At 40.0% G+C, this 24,411-nt stretch overlaps 1 protein-coding gene across 13 annotated transcripts in view; it reads right to left on the reverse strand.

The window, feature by feature from the left end:
- LOC122632969 (protein turtle) overlaps positions 1-24,411 on the reverse strand; it is a 188,610-nt gene that overhangs the window by 131,855 nt on the left and 32,344 nt on the right. For all 13 annotated transcript variants that reach the window (XM_043820313.1, XM_043820318.1, XM_043820311.1 and 10 more), the window contains exon 2: positions 20,330-20,377. The gene's annotated coding sequence lies outside the window, so the exon portion shown is untranslated. The remainder of the gene's footprint in view (positions 1-20,329; positions 20,378-24,411) is intronic.

Here is a 24,411-nt window from a genome sequence, read left to right on the forward strand (position 1 = left end):
GGAAGAGAAACGAAGAGATGGAGGGGATGAAAAGATAGAGAAAAGAGGGGAGAGAAGAGAGAGACAGAGAGAGAGAGAGAGAGAGAGAGAGAAGCTTCCAAAAGCCGAGGAATAAAGTTTTAGGAATTGTAAGAGTAGTTGCGTTCCCAAGAGAAGGGTCTAATGGTGTAACACCTGTAATAATTATGATATGCCGTCAGGGTGAATGGTTCTCGTCCCTTAGCAGCAAAGCTCGAAGCCACCTCGAGCACTCGAGCAACGGTAACGTTCTTCCACTCGCGGCTGCTACCCCTCTGGCTCTTCGTCTCCTCACCACTAGTGGTCCCCCCGGGGGGTTGGGGCGCGGCCGTGTTTGCTCTATCGACCGCCGACGATCCACGAAGCCAGCCGAACGCGGCCGAACGCCTCACGGAGGCGCGTATCTCACCGATTCGCGTGCCACCCTTCTCTGTGTCTCTCTTTCTCTCTCTTTCTCTTCCTCTTTTTCTTTCCCTCTTTCTTTCTCTCCTTCCCTCTTTCTCCCTCTCTTTCTCTCGGTCTCGCACTCTATCTCTCTTCTTCTTTTCACTCCTAATATCTCAGCGATTGCTTCTTTCTTTATTCAATAAAATTATTTTTTATCATTGTTATTATTATTTCGTATTATTGTTTATTATTTTAGTATTATAATTTGTCAATTTTTTTTTTAGTCAATCAACGTCACAGTTGCAAACGAAATACATTGCGCTATTTTCTTTTTATTCTCAGAGAATAAGAAATATTCATATTATTGCTTTCCGCGCTGATCTTTCATTCTTTTTCCTCTTTTTTTTTTTTTTGTTATCTTAAGCGTAAGAGAAGAAGCACTTTTGACTTCTAGAAATCTTGAAGAGAAAGGAATCAAAGGTATTTTCGACGTCGACCTGCCTCCTCCCGAGGGAACCTAATTCTTCTTGCGTACACGAAAGCAAAAGAAAAAATAATTTCTTTTTTTTTCTCATGATTGTTTTCAAATGAAATTTTATGCTATCGATTCGAATAAGAAGGTTACTTTGTTGTATGCTGATCGGGGATAAAAAGATATTGTTTTTGAGAGTTCGAAGAAGCTAAGGATTTAAGGATGGTCATCGCAACAGAGCGAAAGCCTTTGTCTTCGAAACAAATAAGATTCCGCTTCCTGGTAAACGCTGCTCGCCCTGAAAAATGGATTACGTGCTCCTTCGAAGAACTCTTTATCTTCAAGAAACAATGCTCCGAAGACAAACGCGATATTAGATTCAAATGAAAATAAAATGGAAATATATAAAAACATCTTGGTACTTCGTGGCCACGCTAAGAACAACTTTGTTCGAGTTTACATGGAATAAGATTCTTTCTTTGAAGTATAAGATGCCTTCTTTGCTTTTGACTTGAAAAACCAGCGAATGTTATTTGACACTGGAGAAATAAAAAAATTTTTATTAAATAATACGGCAATACCAATGAAACTGAGATGCACTCGCATAGAATATTATAAAAAATTCTATGATGAAACAACATCTTTTAATCCACCTTCAAATTTCGGATCTCCTCGTTTTCGGTCAGCCAGTATATACGCACCGGCAATACACGATGTAATTAACCGAATATGGACACAGTCACATTTCGTAATCAACAAGTTCACCCTCTAACTCCCTCACCACGTGCTTTTTTTCCATACCACGCGACGCTCGTAGAACGCTGATGACATTTGTCTCGTTAAAAGGTATACTGACTCTGCGCCACGTTGCTAATAATTAATCGCGTTGGACAACATACGCTACCTGCAATGACGACGGAAATCTAGCATTTTTTTTGTCATTCAGAAAAGCCACAAAACCGTGCTGGGAAATCGTATTGTCAATTTGAAGCGACGTTCGCGTTGAATCTAGATCGCCTATCGCTCAGAATACTCAAAATTCGTACGATTTTATTCCTGCTTCATTGTATCTCTTGATGAACATTTAGTTAAGTGGATTCGATGAATTTCGAACGTTACGATAAATCTAGATACAATTTAATGCATCTATCGATGATGCAGTTTGTCAAATTAATGTCGTATGAATCATCAGTTTTTCAAATGTGGAACACAAAAATTATATTTCCCGTTTAAAAGGAACAAAAATTTGAAATAATTATTTTGCGAACGGCATCGGTTGTTAGTTTTCACGGAAAATTCGCAGTTGTGGTCGAACAAAGAATGCACATGCACTATGCAACAGAGAAAAAGAGAAAAACAGAGAGACGAAGCTGAGAAAAAGTTCGTTGCTAGAGGAGAAAAAAATAGAGCTCTTACTCATTGGAACGTTCACCATAAGTGACTTTAAAGCAACGTTAATTTCCACCTATCAAGTCCCTTTATCCTTTGAAACACCTGAAAAAGACGCAATTCAGAAACGACAGGATAGTATTCGATGATTGTTTCTCTTTGAAATATCTTTCGGTTCTTATCTTGGAACATTGCAATCTTCTTACTCATTTCTTGGGACAATGGATCAACCAATTTGATCTTCAGCTTGGCCAGGGTACAGGTAGCATATTGTATAACGAAATGAAGAGCCCTCGGTCGATACTTCAACGTCGACATTTCTTCTTTGTCGCCACGTATAAGTGCCGCCAAGAATCCGTGGATGGCTTTGACTTTGTTCAAAGTAGATAAAAATAACCATCGACAGACACAGCATAGACGGAAAAGTCGCTCGTGCTACCGTCTTCTCACATCGATTCCACGTTGAACGAGACAAAGAGAGTACGATTTTCTGTATAGACATGAGCCCGTACATGAGCCCTTGCATGAGCCCATTCCATGAACCCATACATGAGTCCATTCCATGAGCTCGTACATGAACCCGTGCACGATCTCGTTCTATGAGTCCGTTCCATGAACCTGTTCCATGAGCCCGTTCCATGAGCCCGTTCCATGATAGGTAGATAAACCCGTATATGACAGTCATTCGTTTTTATTTGCGATTGCACTAAAGCGATCGTCTTTGGAGCAAGATCGATTGAAGAATCATTCGAAGATACTCTACTCGATCGAATTACTTCATTCTATTTGATGGATACCATTGGCTAAATTTAGAATCCTAAGAGAAAGTACTATCGTTATCGTGGATGAATAAAATGAGCAACGATCGTCAAGAATCACGGACGATCGTTTTTTTTTTCAGTTAAAACTTCGATCGAACATTATCTCAGAAAATGTAAAGCGTTCCAGGTAAGTCAACCTTAAGAAAATTGATTCCACGTCTTTCAACTTTGAATGACATCGAAAACCTAGCGAGTTATCGTGACGTAACCGATGATACACTTGCTCGAAAGAAAGGGAAAACTCTCGTAAAGGTCCCATCGAAAGAACCGATATAAAAAAACGAAGCAGAAGAGGAGGAAAATTCGAAGCGGGTACTAAAATTAATGTCACTGACGTAAAATGAAATGGACCGGCAGCCGTAGGGTAAATAATCCCTTTACCTTTAATAGAGTTCAGTATCAGCGAGCAAACAAGATAACGAAAGTTCATTGTCATTCCTTCTCTTCCTCTTTCTCTCTTTCTCTTTCTCTTTACCCCACGATTCTTTTTATTTACCCTTATCTTCTGTCACTTCACCAGAAGAAAGACAAAGATAGAGGGACTTTTATACGTTTCCGAAGAAGTTCTTCATGTGTTCGAATAAACCCTCTACGAAAACCGACTTGTGAGACAACGGTCTTTTTTCATACTCCTCTATCGAAGATCACGATAGTATAAAGCAGTTCTCTCATTGCAACAAGAAACTCAGTTCTATCTTAAACTGAGAAAAGCGCGAAAAGACTCACACGACAAAGAAAAGATTGACGCCGGCAACAGACCTTCCGAGACATTTTCGTGCAATTTTGACGTGAGAACAATAGATCGAGTTGGAAAGACAGAAAGAAGAAGAAAAAGAAGAAGAGGTGGTGGTACATAGGCACAGGCGATCGAGCTTTCGGTCATCCAACGACTCTCTCTCTCTCTCTCTCTCTCTCTCTTTCTTTTTTCTTTCTTTCTCTTCCTTTCTTTCCCTTCTCTCTCTCTCTCTCTCTCCCTCTCTCTTACTGTGTCGAGGATTTCGTCGGGAAAGAATCGAGGCGCCATACACCCACTCTCTCTACATCTAGCATTCTCTCTTTCTCTCTCACTAGAAGGTTCCATCTCATCAGCCATTAAACAAAGCAGTAGCGGACACAAAGGAGCGTCTGCATTGTCGACGGGGTAGCTGGCAGCAGCTCAAGAGAGAGAGAACGAAACTCTGCTCCCCACTCCAAGCCCACCCTCTCAACGAGAGGTGTTTCTGATTAATCTACGTGGACCCCTCGCAGCCCCTGACTACCCTATTCCGTCACTACTTCCTCCTCGTTCACCCTTCTTCGAATTTCTACTCGCTACTGCTCTTAAAAATCTACGACTATATATGTAGACTAGGTGAGAGAGTGAATAAAAACGGACAACTCGATGATGAGATGAGAGAACGACAGGATTGATAGTCTTCTCTTTCAGCAGGCGATATTTCGCTTAGAAAATGTCATCAGCATGTATGACAAAAAGACGATCCAGCGAATTGTTTTCGAAATACAAACGCTGGGAGTTTACGTCGATAAAGAGATAGCAATGCGTGGCAGGGCTTCAACGTCGAAGATGATCTCTTTCCAGCCGATCAAAGCTGTACCAACGTGAAAAGAAGACGAGAGAATAAAAAGAGTTCAACGATACTTCGTTCCGTTGAAAAAGATATCTGTTTACTCTATATCGAAAGCGAAGATAATGAAGTATCGCGAATGCCGATATGGATTATTCGATCGATTTTGATTCTTACGATAGATCATCAAACACCTCCCGTAAACGAAGAGGATTACGAGCTTCATCTCTAACGAAGAAAAAATATCTACGAGCTTGTACGAGATTAAGAATTGTTAGTTTACGAGAAAAATAATTTATTTTATCAATATAAAATCAAACAAGAGAGAGAGAAAGAGAGAGAGAGAAAAACGATGTTTCTCGTGAACGCGATAATTTATTTCCGTTCACTCTTCCATCCACTTTACCTCTTCCACACATTTTCCAGGGAAGTAAAAAAGCATAGTAGGCGTTCAACAGCCCGTCGATGCTTCTTCGAAGCGAATCGATCAACAGCGCGCACATAACTGCCACGCGATTAGTATACTCCAATCGTTCCTACTTCGTCGAACTATGTCTGGAAAGGGACAAGGCTTAGAAATTTTAGAAATAATTTGCGAGACAGGCATCTATGGTATTTTCGCGTATATTTATGAGAGCTTATAAGATTAATCCAAGAAAATATCTCTTCGTTTTTATGATATCAATAAAAATCAATAAAAATCATTAATATGGAAAGCTAATTCACATATAAATGAAAAAAATCATCTTCGTAATATTTTACTCGTTATATTTCTTTCCCAATGAAAATATCATCTACGACGTATTCTACTCTCGATCGCGAAAATGGAGCAATTCGAGCCGATTCGTGAGTGGCCAGAGCTTTTAAATACTCAACCGTTACCGCAAACTCTGTACGTTCGTATCCGTACGTATATCGCTGCGGTCTCGGGCTGACGTTCGCGAAAGGTCAGAGGTGAAAATATAAAATCGTGCGAGAGGTCACGATGCACTTCTTTTCAAAGATAATTTGATTGCGTCCGCGCGAGCGAGCTCGGCTTTTATGGCACGAAGCGAGGAAAAGATCGCGAAAGGATATCGAGAAAGAACGATTCAGAGAAAAGAGAAAGAAAGAAAGAAAGAAAGAAAGAAAGAAAGAAAAAAAGAAAGAAAGAAAGAAAGAAAATTGAAAAGAGAAAAAAGAAGAGACTAGGAAGGATTATAATGAAAGAAAGGATCCTTGGAAATTCAAATATCCCTCTTTCAATTTTGTTTGTCTTTCTAGTTAACGTTACGAGGGTGTTTGCTCTGCGATTCAGGAGAAAAAGCTTTCGCAATAAAGAGAAAGCTGCCTTCAATGATAAGATTCCATACGTTTTTCGACAAGCAGACATGCTATCGTATAAAGATATTTTCCGATTGTTCGAAAAATATCATCTCATCGAAAATTACCAGAGAAAACCTTAGATAACAAAACTAAATTGGTTTCTGTAAACAAAGCTAAAGTAGAGTTCTACGATAATGAATTAACGTTAAAAGAAATTAAATAAATGAGCTTCTGTTATATTTTCAATGATTGGTATCAATGTTCCAAGATCAATACGAGATTCCAGTATAATTCCCTATCGGATGTATACTGATAAGGACGTTGAATGCTTTTACAGGTGAGCTTGCTGAGCTACGGAAATAGAGAGAGGGAGAGACAGAGAAAGAGAAAATCCGATAGCATCCTGCTATCTCTCTCAAGAGATTTTAATAACTATACTATCGAATTCTATAATGTAGGTTGTTTGGTCCACGTTTATATTGCAAGTACTATACCACTTTCATGATCGTGTTAGAATTTTAATGCGACGTTCCTGACGACGCGCTCACCGTTCAGAAATCCACCCACGCTTACGAGAACGAACTTGCTCTGTCTCTTTCTCTTGCGTATATATACATATACGTGTTACCTTTGGAACCCATTTAAGTGCGATGGACGTCGTAAGCTTTACGATCGTCCTCTACCGACCGACCGTTCGCTTTCGCGATATTACAAATCGTTTCGATTTTCCACCCGTCGATCTGTGCCACAGCTATTTTCTACGGACCTTGCCGAACACACTATGAGCTGAACGTAAAAATTCTTGTGTGGGTTTCTCTTTTTTCTCCTTTTCTCTCGTACGTTCAAAGTGGCGAAGGTATTCTACGTTGGATCGGGATGTGAATGTAAAGAGAGAGAGAGAGAGAGAGAGAGAGAGAGAAAGAACAATGGCATTGCTTTTCATTCCTGTACAATGCATCGAGCTTCTTTCTTTCTTTCTCCCTTTTGTTTTTTTTTTATTTGCATCTGATATTATTTCGTTCATTGTAGGACGTTAATCGACCGTAAATCGCTTACGTTGCATCCTGCACTTGACTGTAACTATCGGCTCGAGTAGAATTCAAGACTTGTACAAGTAAGAGAAGTAATTAGTTCTTCGCAAAAATTCAAACTATATTTTTCCCGGCCGATGAATTGTTTTATATATGCGAAGATATATATATATATAAAGAAATAGAAATAAATTACATTTCCAAAGTATACAATACCACATTTATTCGCTTTCAAAATGCTCGAGAAAACATGGATTATTTCTGAGGTGACAGAATTCTATTACCATTCAAACATTTTTTATTTTTACATTTAATGCACTCTTTTCATGTCGAATTTTATATAGAAACAAAAATGACTAGTCTTTTCAAAGGCGTGTGGCTCATCCATTCGTAAAAAAATATCTAATCTGCAAAGAGAACACTAAAGTCACCTTGTATGCAAATTGAACAACCCTATTCGTATTACAGCGAACGGAATGCATCGTAAGTGCAACGAGATTAAACAGCATTGAATATACAAACATTTGAAATGGTATTCGTATTAAGCAAAAAGAAGATATTCGAATATACCCCTTTGCAAAGAAAAAAAAATATTTGAACAACATTTTGAATAGTCGTAATTCAGCAAAATTCTATAAAAAAAAAATCCTCGTGCATCTATCGAAAAACTTGAGATTCATCATATCCAATGGTATGTAAGAAAAGTATTGTCGATCAGAGACGCTGAAAGCGTCATAAAAAAAAAGCGTTGACACTGAAAAATTGCCTTCGTACACCTGAAAGACCGATTCTCGGCAGTATCTTTCCAACAGGACTATCCATCCTGTATTAACTCGCGATGGACTTTCGACAACGCATCGTCATTCGACTTCTACTCCCGTCGGCAAAAAAGGGTCCTGAAAGGTTGTTAAAATAACAGGAGCGAGAAAGAGAAAAGAAGATAGATATATAGACAGAGGAAGGAAGGATCGACCTGCCGTTTATTCACTGCTTTGAAACGATTCAAGGGGGTCGAACAAAAACCATCGAATTCTTGATGTCTCCTCTTGCCTAGGGCACACGCACAGACACACACATAAAACACCACGTGCAGCCCCATTTGACATTGTATACTTTTCCGCAGGAAGGACACGTCTCGAACAATCAAATTCTACGAAGGGATGAAATGCACCCTATGTGTTCGGCTCGTTGGACAATGCCGAACTACTGCATCTCCAGACAAAGTCGAGTGTAACGCTACTTTTTTTTCTCTTCATAGATCTATCTCTCTCTCTCTCTCTCTCTCTCTCTCTCTCTCTCTCTCTCTTTCTCTTTCTCTCTTTCTCTCTTTATCTTTTCCTCCTTCCTTTTTGCAGAATGATCCTATAGACTAGGACGAAGTACTTCAATCTTTGGTAGGAAGAATGGAATAAAAATGCTTCAGCTGAACCCCGTGGAATTCACCTGACTTTGCGTATCCCAGTATCTATGCTATCATCATAGAGATCTCTCTCTCTCTCTCTCTCTCTCTCTCTCTCTCTCTCTCTCTATTTTCCTTCCCCATTATCGTTATTGCAAACATCTCGTTACGTTTAACGATCTTGACGTTACGTGAACCGAGCATATATGCGCCTAGTCCGTAGTCCTTTTCCTCTTTATCCTTTTTTACGTTCGAACGAGAGCGTGAGTGATACTCTCTCTTTCTCTCTCTCTCCTTCTTTCTTTCTCTTTCTTTTTCTCGTTACGTCTCTCTTGCGGAGAAGCAAAAATCGCACTTCGATCATGTCGAACGATTAGCTCGACCGAGGGTGAGATGGTTAAGGGTTCTATCCGAGAAAGTTAAATTAAATTCTCGCCACCGTATCGTTTTCGTTCTCCTTCCCGTTCTTTCCCACTCTTTCTTACTCTCTCTCTCTCTCTCTCTCTCTCTCTCTCTTTCTCTTTTTCTCGAAGCATCCTTCTGAAATACGAGAGAACCCATTCTCGTAATCCTTGGATAATCTCGAGCCTATCGCGAGATTTTTATGGTAACGCGATCGCTGTGTAAACTTCACCGTGCATATTCGTTATATTCTAGAAAGAAAGACAAAAAAAAGTAGAAAGAACTCTGTTGATTCTACGACGATATCTTTTCTATCCCGACGATTACGAGTCGATAATTTGATCAGAATTTCAACCCGTACGATCGAGATGGCACGCGTAATTACATCGAATTCGCGAGGTCTGCTTTTAAATCGGCTCCCTTAAGAGGCTTATTTGCGTCGGAATGCACGATAAAATTGCATGGAGAACGATTCGAATTTCGATAATTCGAGAGGAAGAGAGTGGGAAAGAGAGAGAAGGAAACAGTGGGAATGGAGGTAAAGAGATCGGGTAGACATTACGACGCTTCAGATCAATACAAACGAGCTCTCCGATAAACGGAAGCTGAGTAAAAAGGGAGAAGAAGAAATAGATAATAGGTAAGATGAGCTGAGATAGAAACGAGCCACTATTCGCGGAAAGAAAATATAACGAAGTACGTTTCGAATGGGATCTAACAAAGTCTATAAAGAGACGCAGATATCGAGGTAAAACGAGATGACTGAAAAAAGAAAAGACAAGAGAGGTAAAAGGTAAAAACGAAGGAAGAAATGGAGAAGGAAAAATATAGAATCATAGTCTCGTATAGAAAAGGACCGTCCTCTTAAATAAAACTACCATTTTCAGATAAAACATTTCAGGGATTACGGTCGGTAGGAAAATTCGACGAAACATTTTTCAGAAATTCATTGTCCATCGAAACCATTTTTGATTTGAAAGACCTCCTACTTTCCACCACATAGTAACATAAAATTCTAACCACAAGAAAACTGACTCGTCCGATGTCTCGACGGCGAAAGAAGAAGAAAGAATGAAAGACCGAGACGGTGAAAATCGGAAAAGCGTTGAAGGGACGGACGAAGGAAGGCAAAGGTCATGGGGACATTATCCTCGGCGAGAACTCCGACGACCAAGAACGTAGAAACGTATCTCTCTTTGTGTGTATGTGCGCTTGTTTGTTTGTGTGCGTACGGTCACACACGTGTGTATGTATGTGAGAGAGAAACACGAGCTCGATATTTCACCTCTGAAACCGTGTAACCCCTGGACGGAATGTACAGTAGCAATGGCCTCATGTATATCACTTCCAGCCTTAACCACTAGCCACCTCCTAGCCACCCTCTTCCTAGTCGTTGCGGAGATGCTCGCTGACCGTGACGGGTTTTACGCTACGTGACTGTTGTCCTTATGGCCGAAAATATGTGAATAAGACCGTCCATTGTGATACCAAAATTGTTGTCCACGTAGTTCTTTCGCCGTACTCGTTGTTCTCACGAAACGAGAAAAAATAGCAGAGCTTTCTTTACTTCGATGTCGACTGAAATTAACTTTCGCTCGACTACGTTTTGATATCACGATTGCATGCTTGGTGAGCGAACACTTACGCTCGTATGTTTGCGTTTTTCGTTTGTTTCCTACTCCCATGCTTCGATATAGGTTTTACCCTCCTGTAAACGCGCGATGGAGTTTGTTTTTGTTATTGGAAAAATAGTCGAGCCAATATTAGCTTCGTTTTCGATTAGATCGTAGACCGCTTGGAAAAACAGTACAAGTGTTTGTCGGACGGGAAAAATCGATTTCTCCTGTGGGCTAACGAATTCTTTTAACTTCTAGAGACGAACAAATGAGACAAACGTAGCTCCTGTCTACGGTGCACGCAATATCTTCCTATAATTTAAACAAAATTTATCTGTAAGAAAAAAAACATCGCTACACGTTTGTTTCTAAACAAATTTCAATTTTTTTCCGATATCAACACTTTTTAATGGACATTTTCCGAGTAAAAAAATTTAATAAAATTGTTTAGATCGTTCCTCAGAAAAAAAAAGAAAAAAGAAAGAACATAAAACGCTCGCGTTCAGAAGAAGAAAGTCGAAGAGAAGCTGAGAGACTTTATAGGAGACACTCGGTTCGGGAAGGATCACGGATATTCCATGTCGTGGATCTTCGAGCACGTTTGAATAATAGAGCTATGCTAGTCGGAGGTCGAGCAGCCGGAGTACTCTTCGGTACCCTTTTCCAAGTACATGACTAGTCGGTGGATAGTTGTGAATAACGATGCCCCAGGGAGGAGGAACCCCTTGTTGGTTCCACCGACTCGGATCACCGGCAGTCCCTCACCATCAACGCCGTATCTTCTGTCTGCCATGAAAATAAGGACTACGGAACATACACATATGCACATACATACACACACGCAGACATACACGCGTACGCAAGTACACGAACTTACTCGTTCGCCCGATCTATCTTACAAAAAAGATGCTTTTCAAGATGATATCGCGAGAAAGCCATTGGTTTTTCCTCGATCACAGACATACACGCACGCATAAACAATTGTTTAAGTCTAACGCTTTGAAAAAGAATAGAAAACAAGAGAGCAAGAGAGGAATTTCATAAAAGAAACGAATCCAAAAGTTTCAGTGAAGTTACTTACAAAACACGATATAACAATGTTCCTATGTTCTCCACTGTTCTTCCTGTCGGCAATGATTAAACCACGAGGAAAAATTGTGGTGTTTTCGCGCGAGCCTGTTTACTCGTTCTATTTTCAGTCTCGAGTTCTAACCACCATGATTCTGCTATAGGCGTACGCGAAGTTTTGTCCTCGTGCTAGCGCCGTTCTTTCAACCGGGTAAATATTTGAAAAAGGACTTTCTGTTTCGTAGCTGGAGAATTAGGAAGTATCTCGAGTGGAGTGCATCAAGTAGAGAAGATACTACGGATATTGAAAATGTGCTTAGCGAGACGCACTCTGCCTCCGTTGATTCTACGGTTCCGTCTTAAAGATTTAAAAAGGATTTTTGATTCTCAGAATTGTTCTTCCATATTGTAATAATCTCTATCTGTCTACTTTACTGAAGATTTCCGTGAGGATTACAGACTCGATATACTTCCAACGTACGTACATTTTATCGGCGAAAGACGACGTTTGCGAGTCGTCCTTTAGTTCCTCTTAAATCTTGTTCGTTATTCGTAAGAGAAAACAACCGGTAAATGTACCCCGTAAATGTCATGATCTTAACTTAGAACAAATCGGATGATCGTCCTCCCGTAAACTTCTTCGAACGGATCGACGCGAGTAATCTCTGTTAATTTATAGCTGACGTGTTATAATACGACATAATTTGTAATTAAGTGTTGAAGGAGAGTGGATGGAGAAGCTAGGCGAACGTTATGGACCGCCATAAATGTAAAACGCGTCGAGTATCAACGTAATTTGATTTCACCGTCGGGCAAGCCCGCGTCACACTCGCGTTGGCGCTTTCGGTCGGGGATAACGAGTCAACGATTTTATTAAAAGGGGCTAGTGTCGTTCCAGCTGCGACCGTTTATCCCTCCGCTTGATTACAATGTTATATATTATAATTTTAATAACAAAGGGCGCGTTCTCACGTTTTGTTACAATCTTCTTTTATCGTAAAAAAAAAAAAAACAAAAATTTTAACAGGAAATAAAACGCTTCGTTAATTTTCAATACTTTTACAAGTTTAAAGCCAAAGAATTTATGAAGAGTTGTAGTCGTATGGAGAAATTTTTGGTCCATATCGTTACTCTTCTCTCTCTCTCTCTCTCTCTCTCTCTTTCTCGCTAAAATTCTTTCTACAGCTGCGCCATTGGTTTCATAAATATGTCGAAGGCTTTTCGAGGGTGATGAAAAAAGGCGGAGAGATAGGATAGCGTGCGCTTGTAGCAACGCGACTGATATAAAGCCTTGAGAAAGGTAGTAGGGTGAGAAAGAAATGTATTCGTCGGTCGAGTTACGAACTCTCGCTCGATTTAACGCACCTTGCATCCTCCTATTTTCGTGCTTTTCGACTTCTCCTGACTACTAAATATATTACGATTACGCGCGTAGAAACTCCCGTAAAGTATAAAGCCCGATTTGATGATAAAATTGGGATGAAAAAGTAAAGAAAGAAAAACCGAAAGAAAAATGTCGCGTTTACCAAAAAATTAAAGAATCATCGATTGTTAATTTTAAAGAAGTTGTAAATTTTGAACGGACAAAGCGTTATTTCGAGAGGAATGAGAACGTGGAGATAAAGAGTGGGTTGTAGACGAAAATACAAGGGGAGCAAAGCCACTGGATTGTTGGACGTTACGTGTTTGGTCGGAAGAGACAAAGGGACACGAGTGGAAGAGAAAGGGAATGTTAGAGTCACTGTACGGTAGATAACGTAGACACGAAAAAGGAGTAAGAGGGAGGGAAAAGAGAGGGAAGGCAAGAGGAAAGCTTAACAATGCCCGCAGGGCAACGTTGTCGTACGTAAAGAGGGAAAGATGGAGGAGTAAGGAAAATGGACTAGAAGAAAAAGAAACAGATAAAGAATAAGAACCGTTGGACTACTAGACGAAGAAAAACATAAGAAGAAAAACAGAAATAAAAAATAAACGAAAACACTGCGAAAAGTATCGTTCGCTCCTCGAAGGCACTGTTTAACGCGTACGTGGATACAGGTAAAGTTTACAGAGCTTTTCGCGTGGAAAGTACAAAGAAAAGAGAAGATAGATAAAAGAAGGTGGGGGAAGGAACGGCCATTTTCTTTGCCGACGCCTTCGTCGCCCTCGGCAGGCAGCCAACGTGCCATTTTTCTAACACACCATTCGTATCTCCCCTCTCTCAGCCTGGACAGGCTACGGAATTATACAGACACTTTCTACGAGCGTATTCTATAATTCGTTGAAAGGGATTCTCTGAGAAAAGGGAGAACTCATTTTCCTATTGCGGCAAATACAAATAAGAGAGTAGACTTATAGATACATTTACATACGTATATATAGTATTAAGTATAAGGGGTGAATAGAACGCGGACGCCTCTCGAACGTGTTTCGCGCTTATTCCACGACTTCGAAAAGAGTCCCTTTAATGGATTTCCTTTGCCACCGAGACGCCACTTTCCGAGGAAATATTTCCTCGTTTAACTTGTTCGCCGGGAGAAAGAGAGTTATCGTGGTATATCTATAGATATAGTTACTACATACACCAAGAAGGGAGAAGAAACGGGGTGGGACTGTAAGAGTAAGCTGGGGAACTTGGAAACCGCCTAAACCGAACTACGAAGACCTCAAACAGGTGTTAAAGATGGAAGTACTCGGGAAAAGCGTTTGAATTTATCGAAATAGCGATAGAACGAATCGATATGATTAAGCTTTTGCAATTCTTTCGCAAAGAAAGAAACGATATCGTTGAAGATGGAATCCTAATCGAAATATCCTAATTACGTTCTAATAATCGCTCGAGAGTGATTAAGTTCATAAAAAAGTCGACGACCGGCTTATCTGAATCGACTCGCGTTCCCGCAAAAATTCAAGTCGCATGAGATTACCGGTTAACGTGATGGAGAGGTAGACGGTGACCGTAAGAGAACGATTTTCATCGTTCTAACGAGGTCGGGTCACGCAGGTGAAAATAAAATGGTTGGAAGAAAAAGAAAGAAATGGACTAGAAAGGAAAAGGGAAAAAAGGAAAATGATCTTTCCCGTCAAATCTTCGTAATTCCCTTACCGAGAAGGAAAAATCAGTCAAGCTGATAGGAATCGACACCTTTGATCGGTAACTCTTACGAAAAAAGGAAAGGAAAGAAAACCGCATGGTTTCTTCCCATTCTTCGACTTCGTTTACGCGTACTTTTCTTTCTTCTCTCATGGAAACTTCAATGTTTGCTCGTTTTCTGTTACAAAATCCTACCGCAAACCTGTGAATCAACGGGAAAGAAAAAAAAAAGGGGGAGGGGAAAGAGCAAAATCCCGTATAGTTCGCGTAAAATCCGTGGTATTTTCGAGATTGGAAAATATTGCCCGTTCCAAGTTAATTGGACGTGATTTCATTTTTCCCATTTTATGATTTTATCGGATAGAAGAGAAAGAGAGAGAAAGTTATGATTTTGATCTGCTCGCGGAAGTAAAATATTGATAAAACGATTGCATCGGACAAAAATGAAATTTAGAAAAATTTCTCGTCTTTCTGAAAATGATTCTACGTATCCGATTTCGAAAAGGATATTCTCAATATGGTTCTTGAATGTCGTGCTGTGTCGTTTTTCCTTGCTTTTTCTCGTTTCACTCTTATGTTGGTTCCATCAGAAAATGAAAAGAAAAACGACGAGTAAGTACCTACAGAAGAAGTAAACACGGATCCATTACGGAGAAACCAAACGCACCGGAAGCGACGTTATCGGTCACGCAAAAGGTATACGTTTACGCTTTTGCGGTTGGTTCCCACCTGTGTTTCTGTTCTATGTCCTCGGAAGAAAGTAACTCTATTCTTTCGAAGGAAGGCTAATACGATCTCTTTCAAAGAAATATCCTCGCGAAAAATGAAAATTACTGGTATTAAAAAATACAAATGAATTAGAAACGAACAAAATAATAATCAGGGATATACCCTTACGCGAAGTTCGCCGATATTAAAATTACATTATTTGAAAAAGGAACGTAAGGATGTTTCGGAGCAACAAAACTTTGAGAAAATCTCATCGCACGTAATGGAAGGGAAAGGAAGAGGATACCTTCAGGTTCTCTGTTATTTCGCATGCGAGTCGCGCATGCGACGCAATAAATTTCAGACTACGATCGTTCGAGGGGATAGTTTTAATGATCGCGCGGATCGTTCCTCGGCCATTTGAGCATTCACGAAGCACCACCGTCGATATTGAAGCGGCTGATCGATTAGACGTAGGATGCTTTACGACGTCACGCCCCTTTCTCTCTTCATCCCCCTTTTCTCTCTACGCGCACGCCAGTAAATATCCTCGGTAATTTTATTATTTGCCGCAAAATAGGAATGACTCGGCGTGTTCGATATTTCACCCTCCAATGCGTTTACCTCGTAATCGTATCGAATCGCCCCGATGAATCGTTTCCTTCTATCGACTTTATCTCAAGAGTACTATTTCTTTCTCTTTCTTTCTTTCCTTGATTTTCTTGCAAGAAGCTATAGATAATTACATTTTAAATACAAACCGTAAATCGTTTTATATTATTTCTTCTTTTCTTACACCGACGAAACTTGCAAACATGTTCGATGATATCCCCATCGTTCTTAAAAATAACGTCGTCGAAAAATTATCATCAATCCTTGGTGTCAGAGAATCTCTCCTTTCGTCGACGAAAAAGGTTCGTAGAGGGAGGAAACAACGCGATTACTATGAAAGATAGTCAGCTGCAAGAAATCGCCAAAGTAAGAATAGAAGACAAAAGATGAAGACGAAGTTTACGCCGAGTCACTGTACCTAATATTTTCTCCCACTCTAACTCTTAACAGAGTTTCATACATCCCTCTTCGGTCTCTCACTGCAAGTGAGAAGTCGCTCCGCAGTTGGCAAAAGTGAACGCATATAAAAGTACGCACCTTGAATGTATAAGACGCCGAATAAAGTTCGTCTTTGGAACTACTTTTCGTCTCTCTCTCTCTCTCTCTCTCTCTCTCTCTCTCTCTCTCTCTCTTTCTCTCTTTTTCTCAATCTCTTTTCTTTTGCCGCTCAGCTGACAACATGTATACGCGTATCAAATGTTTTATTAAAAATAATTCGCGAAATAAATATAATACATGATAATTTTTTTGTAACGTAACGATAAGAAAAACCATTCGAGTAAAAAACAATTGGAATATTCCAATACAAGAAGCTTTCTTAGTATTACTTTTATTTCGTCTTGGATATTTCTCTATATATTGACAAGGATGGATATATTCTCAACAACCAGGTTAAAGTGAACAACCTCTAACACAGTGAACAACCTCACATCTAGATATACGCGTATCGAATTTCGACCATTCCTCCACATCGATTCGATCGTTTTTCCCTTTCGAAAGGTCGAAGACGATAGTAGTAGACTGCTATATATCTAGTTGCGAGTTGCTACAACGATTTTCACCGCTGTCAATCGACTTGTAAGACGTTCGAAAACGTGAGAAGGGCATGAGTCTATCGAAAGCTGCAAGACAATTTCGTAGATCGAGAATTCCTATCTCTGTCTGTATCTCTCTCTCTCTTTCTCTCTTTCTCTCTTGTAAAGATTCAAAATTTTCCTACGATTGGGTAGGTAATCGATTTAGAAGATATTCCAAAGCATCTTCTAGTATATGTGAAAGAAAGAGAAGGACAGATGTAGTCGTTGTTCGATCGTCGTCGTTTCCACTGTGCGAATATGCAATATCCGCATGCGTACGCAAGATGCATATCTTTGAACGAGAGAGTAGTCTATGATCGAGAACGAAATCTTGGATAAGTATTATGTGATACATATTTATGAGCCGATCCCGGGGATCATAAATGTCGTAACGACGTTGTTGTATTTTTTTTTTTTTTTTTTCGTTAAACTCGCCTTTCTAAAAAATACTAACGAACGATTCGAAAAAAAGAAAGTAAAAAATAAAACACAACTTTTATTAATTATTTTTTAAAAGTAAAAAGTATGAAAAGTGTATTTTATTCCCAAGCCTCGTGGGTTAAAAGGTGAAAAATGATGGAAGAAAAAGAAAGATGATCGAGATGCATTTTCGTAGGACCGGAGACAGCATCCTTTTTCTACGTGGTTGTATGGTTGTATCCGTTTTCTTGAAGCCACGACGTCGTGTACCAAGCAACCAATCGATCCTTCTATTCGTGCCGCCCATATTTCGCACAATGCACTTTGACTTTTATATATCGATGATATTACCGATTCGAAGAAAGCGTCGATGCATTTTGGATTCTAAATCTATGCATAGTACGTACAGAGTACGTACTTCGTCCGTATATGAATGTCGAATTAAAAAAGAAAAAGTGATCTACGATATGAATGCAGGTAACGTGATAAAAGGTGATGAATGTCGAACGAATGGAATTGAGAATACATAATGAAGAAGGAGAAGATAATATATAATAAAACAAATAAAATAGAGACATAATATAATACATAATATAACGAATGTTATGTATTATATGTAAATGTAAGTACAAAACATTTTCTTTTATGATTTTTAATGGGAGATGAGCGAACCAAGAGTACCCTCCGGCGTTTCTCTTTCTAGAATAAAATTGGAACTAAAAGTCAGAAGTAAGATCAAAACGAAGAGTAAAAAAGTTACAAGACTTTTCCTTCCGAAGAAACTCGTGTATCGAATGAAATGAAAACTTTCGTGAGTGGCTGCAAGCCTATGGGGAAACAGCAAATGTACCGATGAATATTAAATTATTTTTCTGTATGCGACGATTCCGAGTGACACGGTTGCTTGTCATTGTAGTGGACGATAACGGGAACTCGAACACTCACGACACTTCCGCCAGTCTCCATGAATAATTTGAATTTTTCTAGCTCCGTGGAAAACAACCAGCTGTCAATTTAACGACCGATTGCTAAACCTTCCACGCTCCACCGATGCGAACATCGAACCAACGAACAAAGATGTACCCGTGTCGTTCTACTTCTTCGATAAGATATTGAGAAAGCGAGGAATATGTGTATCATACACGATGACGTACATTTTTTTACAATAAAAACGTTAAAACAAGAGGAATCTTGTACCATCTTGGACAAACACAAAATTGAAAAGAATGAAGTAGCATGGACAGGGCGACTACACAACTGCAAGAGTATCGGATAAAATAGGAGTACAAAGAAGATCAGAGAGATGACAGAGGGATGATATTCATTCAGGCGTGTCTAGGAAAGCTCTGGGAAGGTAAGGTAAACGTACAGAGGGTGGAAAGCAGAGGAGGGTGGAAAAGAAGTATTCTGGATGGGGTGCTCCCTCTCGGCCGCTTTCATCGATGATCTCCGTGTCGTCATGGGCACGACGACATTTTCAGCATGGACAATGTCTGCTTGTCGACGCAACGAGAACGACCTCTCGGAAAAATATTTATTCGATCGCGATGGAAGAAAATCTTGCCTGGTTATGCCCTGTCCTATCTCGCTTTTTATTCCATTTCACATCCATAGATGGCACCCTTTAAAAATATCCATCTCTTTTGCTCCACTCCGCTTCTCACACTTTCTCTCTTTCCTCGTCGCAAGACACACGAGTCTTTTGCGAATTCACAAAAGGAATGTCGAAGGACGAAGGCTGGCATTTTTCGAGCATCGATCGCACTAGAAATCGGATAGCTTCGAGAGGGTAGAAAGGGTCGTGGAACGAGGCAAACGAGCTGCTTCGAAATGCCGGCTTTCCAAGCGAATATGGGCGAGGAAGGGGACCTTTCAAGAGGGATCGAACGAGACTCGAACGACTCGCGGTTTTCGCAAAATAGAACGGAATACGGAAGAATATAGAAAATTGACGGTTAGCTAGATATACAGAGTGATTCTGCAAAACTCCCACTACTACCGTTCCTCTCTGAAGTCGAGAGTATTCTGAAGGGATGCCAAATGCATTGGGTACCTTCTATACGTACATGTATAGCTCTCACGTGGTACTATTCGATAGTACGTATTATTCCTCGGAAGAGGCGCGCCTCTTTACGAGGAATAAGCTCTCGCCTATATATCTCGCGTTTCTATTTAATGAAATATTCTCATCGGGGATATACGTAAATGTATAAATGCACGAAAAGCGGATTCGTCGATGCCACGAGGAAAGAAGAATTTTCTCTCTATCACTGAGCTTCCACGATCTTTCAATTTTCTTTCATCTTCGAAAGTCGAACGACTTTATGAATTAACGAAGTATTTAATCACGGTGAGTACCGTGGTCTAGAGAGGAAAAAGGAAAGGAAAGAAAAATTCGTTTTTAGAATAAGAAAGACAAGACGAGCGTCTCGATGTACGAGAAGAGAAGGAGGGTGAAAGGAAGAGAGTATAAAGTAGCTAAGCTGCCAAAGTTACGAGCGTTTTTGGTTCCACCATTCTCGGATGCTGGCGTAATTTCGAAAAATATACGGTCCTGGGTACGACTTAGGGGAGTTTACTCTATCTATCTCTTTCTTTTTCTTTCTCCCTCTTTCGGGTTACACTCCAACATCCTTTCTGTACTTCCGATACGAACTTTCGTTTCACGTACGCGCTCATCGCTTGAGAAGAGAAGTTGGAGGAAGAGGCAAAATAAATTGGCGAGCTCAGGCGACGGAGCTTCGGTCGATTTGATTTCGATCCTGGAATGGGTAGAGTACTCCAGTCTCGCGTTAATTACCGGCAGTTTCGGCATTTCGCCGCTCTTTAAGTACTACCTAGAGATTAAAGTGGCCCGACTATATACCTCACAGAGCCGAGAGAGAAAGAGAGAAAGAGAAGAAGATGCTCGTACCTTCCAGTTGTTTACAATTTATAATCCTATAGCAGATACTTGGGATTACTTACAGGTGCGTGCACTTCTTGCTGCGCGAACCACCGTCGGCGAATTCGAATCTGTAAGCAGAGAAAAAAAGAAAATTTAAGTGAACGAAATCGATCGATATATCAAATTAAACAAAATATCTTATGAGAATTTCCTTTCGAAAAACTCGGAAGAAATGTTAACGTAGAAAACTGATTTCATTCGATCGAACCTAAAACTATGGAATTCCTATAAAATTATAATTAACATCGCATGTTTCTATATTTCAAAGGAAAGATATATTCCTATCGCTTTCCACGCTGTTAATGATATTACATTACTCTAAGAGGGATTCACGAAGGTAGAACAACTTTGTGTTTCCGGTTGCTCGAACGAATCATCATTCGCATGGTGAATCTAATTAAAGTGGAAAATACACGAGAAATCAAAGACGACGATTTGAGACAATAACGAGCCAGTTAAATTTCGTCTATTTGTTTCCAACTCGATATCGTACATACGTACGTTTCGTTAAAAGACGATTACTTTCTCCCCAATTTCGAAACTCCTAAAAGAAGAAGAGAAATAAAAGATACGAAGGAACAGACTTTCTCAATGGGGAAATCCTTATGAAAATAGTCGTCGTATACGGACGAAGAGACCGACTGTACCTGAAATCCGCTCAACGGAAATCTTTCTCCGCTGGAATATTTAACGACCGAGTGAATTACGAGGGAGGAACCAAGCAGTGAAGGTAGTGGTAATGATGGTAGTAGTTGCAGCTATGGTAGAAGGCAATGAAAATTGCAGAGAAAATCGTCTCTTAAGCGGATGAAAATTTGAAAGTTTCTGGAGTCACTTAAAAAACACTTTAACGGAACAGGGAAACGCTCGATGAACACTTCAATAAATAAAAGAGCAAAGCGTTGCTATTTCTCGCGAGATTCATGCGAGATTATAAAGAAGCTACAAATAACGATGGATCTACCTTCGGAAAAAATTATCATGTTCGATCGATAAATCCATAGGAATAGAGCCTTTCTAATTTTAATTCTATAAAAACCAATCGGAATAATCGTGATATATTTATCTTTCGAAGATGCATCAAAGGTATTCAGGAATACTTACGACATAAATAACAAAATGGAATCTAATAAGAAACTAATTACATAGCCTGAGAAGATGGCATACTCGAACAAAGTAAGAAGTATGTCGGCGGAAATGATACTTAAGTGAGAGTTCTCAGGTGAGTAGACATCCGACGCACGCGAAATTCATTTCGTTCATTCATTATAGATTTTAATACCGTTCGGAACGGAAATCCATCATAAATTAAATCCCTCCGGGGGTCGAACGGAATGTATATCGATATGGAGGGAGAAAAGTTATATCGATATACCGTTTCCGATACGATGCTGTAGCTTCGGATAAAATTGCAAAATGGTCTGTCACGCTTGACAGATTTTTGCGAGTTACAGGAAGCTCGCGATCGATGTTCACTCGATGTATATTTAACGAAACAAGAACGCCATCTACTCGCTGCTTTTTCCGTGCCCTACTGTACCCCTGCAGGAAAGAAATTAAAAACTTTCCACGTTTTTTCCTACTACCATCGTCAAATCGAAGAAGTAATTGAGAATCGTTGAATCGCGAATAACGTCTACGGGCAAATACTTTTCCCTTTTTTTTTTTCTTTCTTTCTTTCTTTTTTCCATTACTAGCACTTGAGAATATTTGATCGACTATTTTCAAAATGATTCCGACACTTCTTTTGAGCTATCGGGATCATCGAAGAGATAAAGAGCTATCCATATTCTAGTAAAGGAACGAATGTATTTAATTACCAGGTGGAATTGCAAACGTTCTGACATATCTCGTGAGTACTTGGCGCTTATTACTCCGCGAAACGTTCAAGGAAAATTCATTGAGCGAAGGAAATACCTTAAACCCTTCGGATCAAAGGGCGTCTCTCGAAAGATGGTAAGGGGAACGTGACGAGCGTAGAAACGTTAAAAAGCATTGGGAGAACAGTCTCTCTCTCTCTCTTTCTCTCTATCTATCTATCTATCTATCTATCTATCTACCTTCTTCCCTCTCTCTTTCTTTCCCTCTCTCTCTTTCTTCCTCTCTAGCTATATATCTCTTTCCCTCTCGTTCCTGTGGTTGGTGCAACAGAAAATAACCGGAAATTCGTAGCTAGAGCCTCGTAGCAACGCTCGGTTTTGCCGTCTCCTCTTCGTCGGTTCACCGGTTATAACACCGGCTGGTAAAGGCACGTAACCTCCACGTGTTCACGCACTGTGACGTTCGCACACTCCACACGTCGTATATCCCACAAGAGCGCAAGAAGAGCGAAAGAGAGAGGGAGCAAAGGAAAAAAATAAAAAAAAAAAAATTAAAAGGTGGCACTATCCAGTTTTCCCGTCGTTTTCTTCGCGATACCGCTCTCGCTTCTCTGCAGACTCTATGTATTTTGCCTCCCCCTTTAATTACACGCGTTACTTAGACTCGTTAATTAGCTCCGCGGACGGGAATTAGAAAAACGGAAAAGGTAGATGCGAGACATTGTAAGTAGGTACTTGTGCGTCGAGCGATAACCTTCTCTCTTCAACAAATTTTCCTTCTCTCTCTCTCTCTCTCCCCTCCACCCCCTCTCTCTCTCTTTCTTTTTTTTTCCTTCTTTTCTTTCGACTCGGGACCGGAATATTTCGCTGACCCAGTTTCCTGAGACTAATTGGCGAGCCAATCCCGCTGATTCGATCCTTTAAACGTTTTTCTTTCTGTTTCCTTTCCTTTTTCCTTTCAACAACTTCAGAAAATTATTAATACTCCTGTCAGACGAGACACTTTTTTGAGAGGAAAGTGTCGACGTAGGGACTATCGAAGATTTATTTTCTTTTAAAAAGAATAACTTTTCGATGACAAAAAAACAAATAACTTAGGTATTCTATAATTCGTTTCGTTCGACACTTTCTCACTCCAGCCTTCAATCTTTTTTTCATATAGATTTGCTACAAAAAAATACTAATTAAAAATGTACGCAAAAATACTCTCTCTTCTCTTTCTTTCTCTTTTCCTCCTTCAAATATACCAATGGCATACGATTAACAAGTTTCACGTTTCGCAGATCCATCGAGGAGATCGAACTCCTCGAGAGTTTAATTTCCGCTCTCCTGCTCCTTTGTGTGGAAAACGCGCAAGTATCGTCGAATCTAGACGAAGATTCTATCGGCAGCTCCTCAAACTCCTTCTCTCGCTTTTCTCAGACACTTGGATGCTTCAATAGCGCGACGGAAAGAGAAAAAGAAGCTCGCGTAAATCGATCGCGAAATTATGAAGTATAATATACCGAAGACGTCTTCAAGACCCTTTCTCCTCGTGCTTTTTTCTCAATCTCGGGGTAGCGACGTTTCTATGCGGGGATTCTACGGAAAAGGTAGATGACAGAGCACCGAAGGAGAACGAAGAAAAAAGATCCTTTTTCCTGAGCGTGAATGGTCGCTGTAGAATTCGCGCTTGGTGACTTTTATACGTGGACATTTCTAGGTCCGACCGTGTTTGTATTGGTACGACCTGAAAGGAGCCGAGAGATAGACTAAGAGAAATGCTTTCTTCTATTTACATCAAAATTCTTTTCTCTCTTTTACTTTCTATATTCTTTTCCGAACTTACGTCAGTCTCAATTACCGATTTTCCATCGTCGATAGTTTTCATTTATCTTGAAAATGCTGCTTTTCCAATATTTTATGTTCACATCGAGTGAATAGAAAAAGGAGAAAAATTTTAGAAACGAGGCTACCGAAGCGTTCTGAACTTTGCCTAAAAGCGCTTAAAGAAGAGAAAAAAAAAGGAAAAAAAAAAAAGAAAACTATAAAAGAAATGCATAAAATCTAGACAACTCCGTTTCACCGTTCTCTATTTTATCACGGGAACTTCGTTGCGTGTGACCTACTTTCTCATTATCACGAAGCAGAGTCGGAGAAGGAGAGAAGAGAATGAGAGAAAGACCCGGGAAGAGAGATCGTAATAAACACAAAGCAAAAGACGACGGTCGCGCGCGCGTCCTTCTAATCTCGAAAGAATTTCCCTTTGTAATTCCATTGCGACTCCGCTCGGCGAATTCTAA

This window comes from Vespula pensylvanica, chromosome 11 (genome assembly GCF_014466175.1).
Source record: "Vespula pensylvanica isolate Volc-1 chromosome 11, ASM1446617v1, whole genome shotgun sequence".
NCBI lineage: Eukaryota > Metazoa > Arthropoda > Insecta > Hymenoptera > Vespidae > Vespula > Vespula pensylvanica.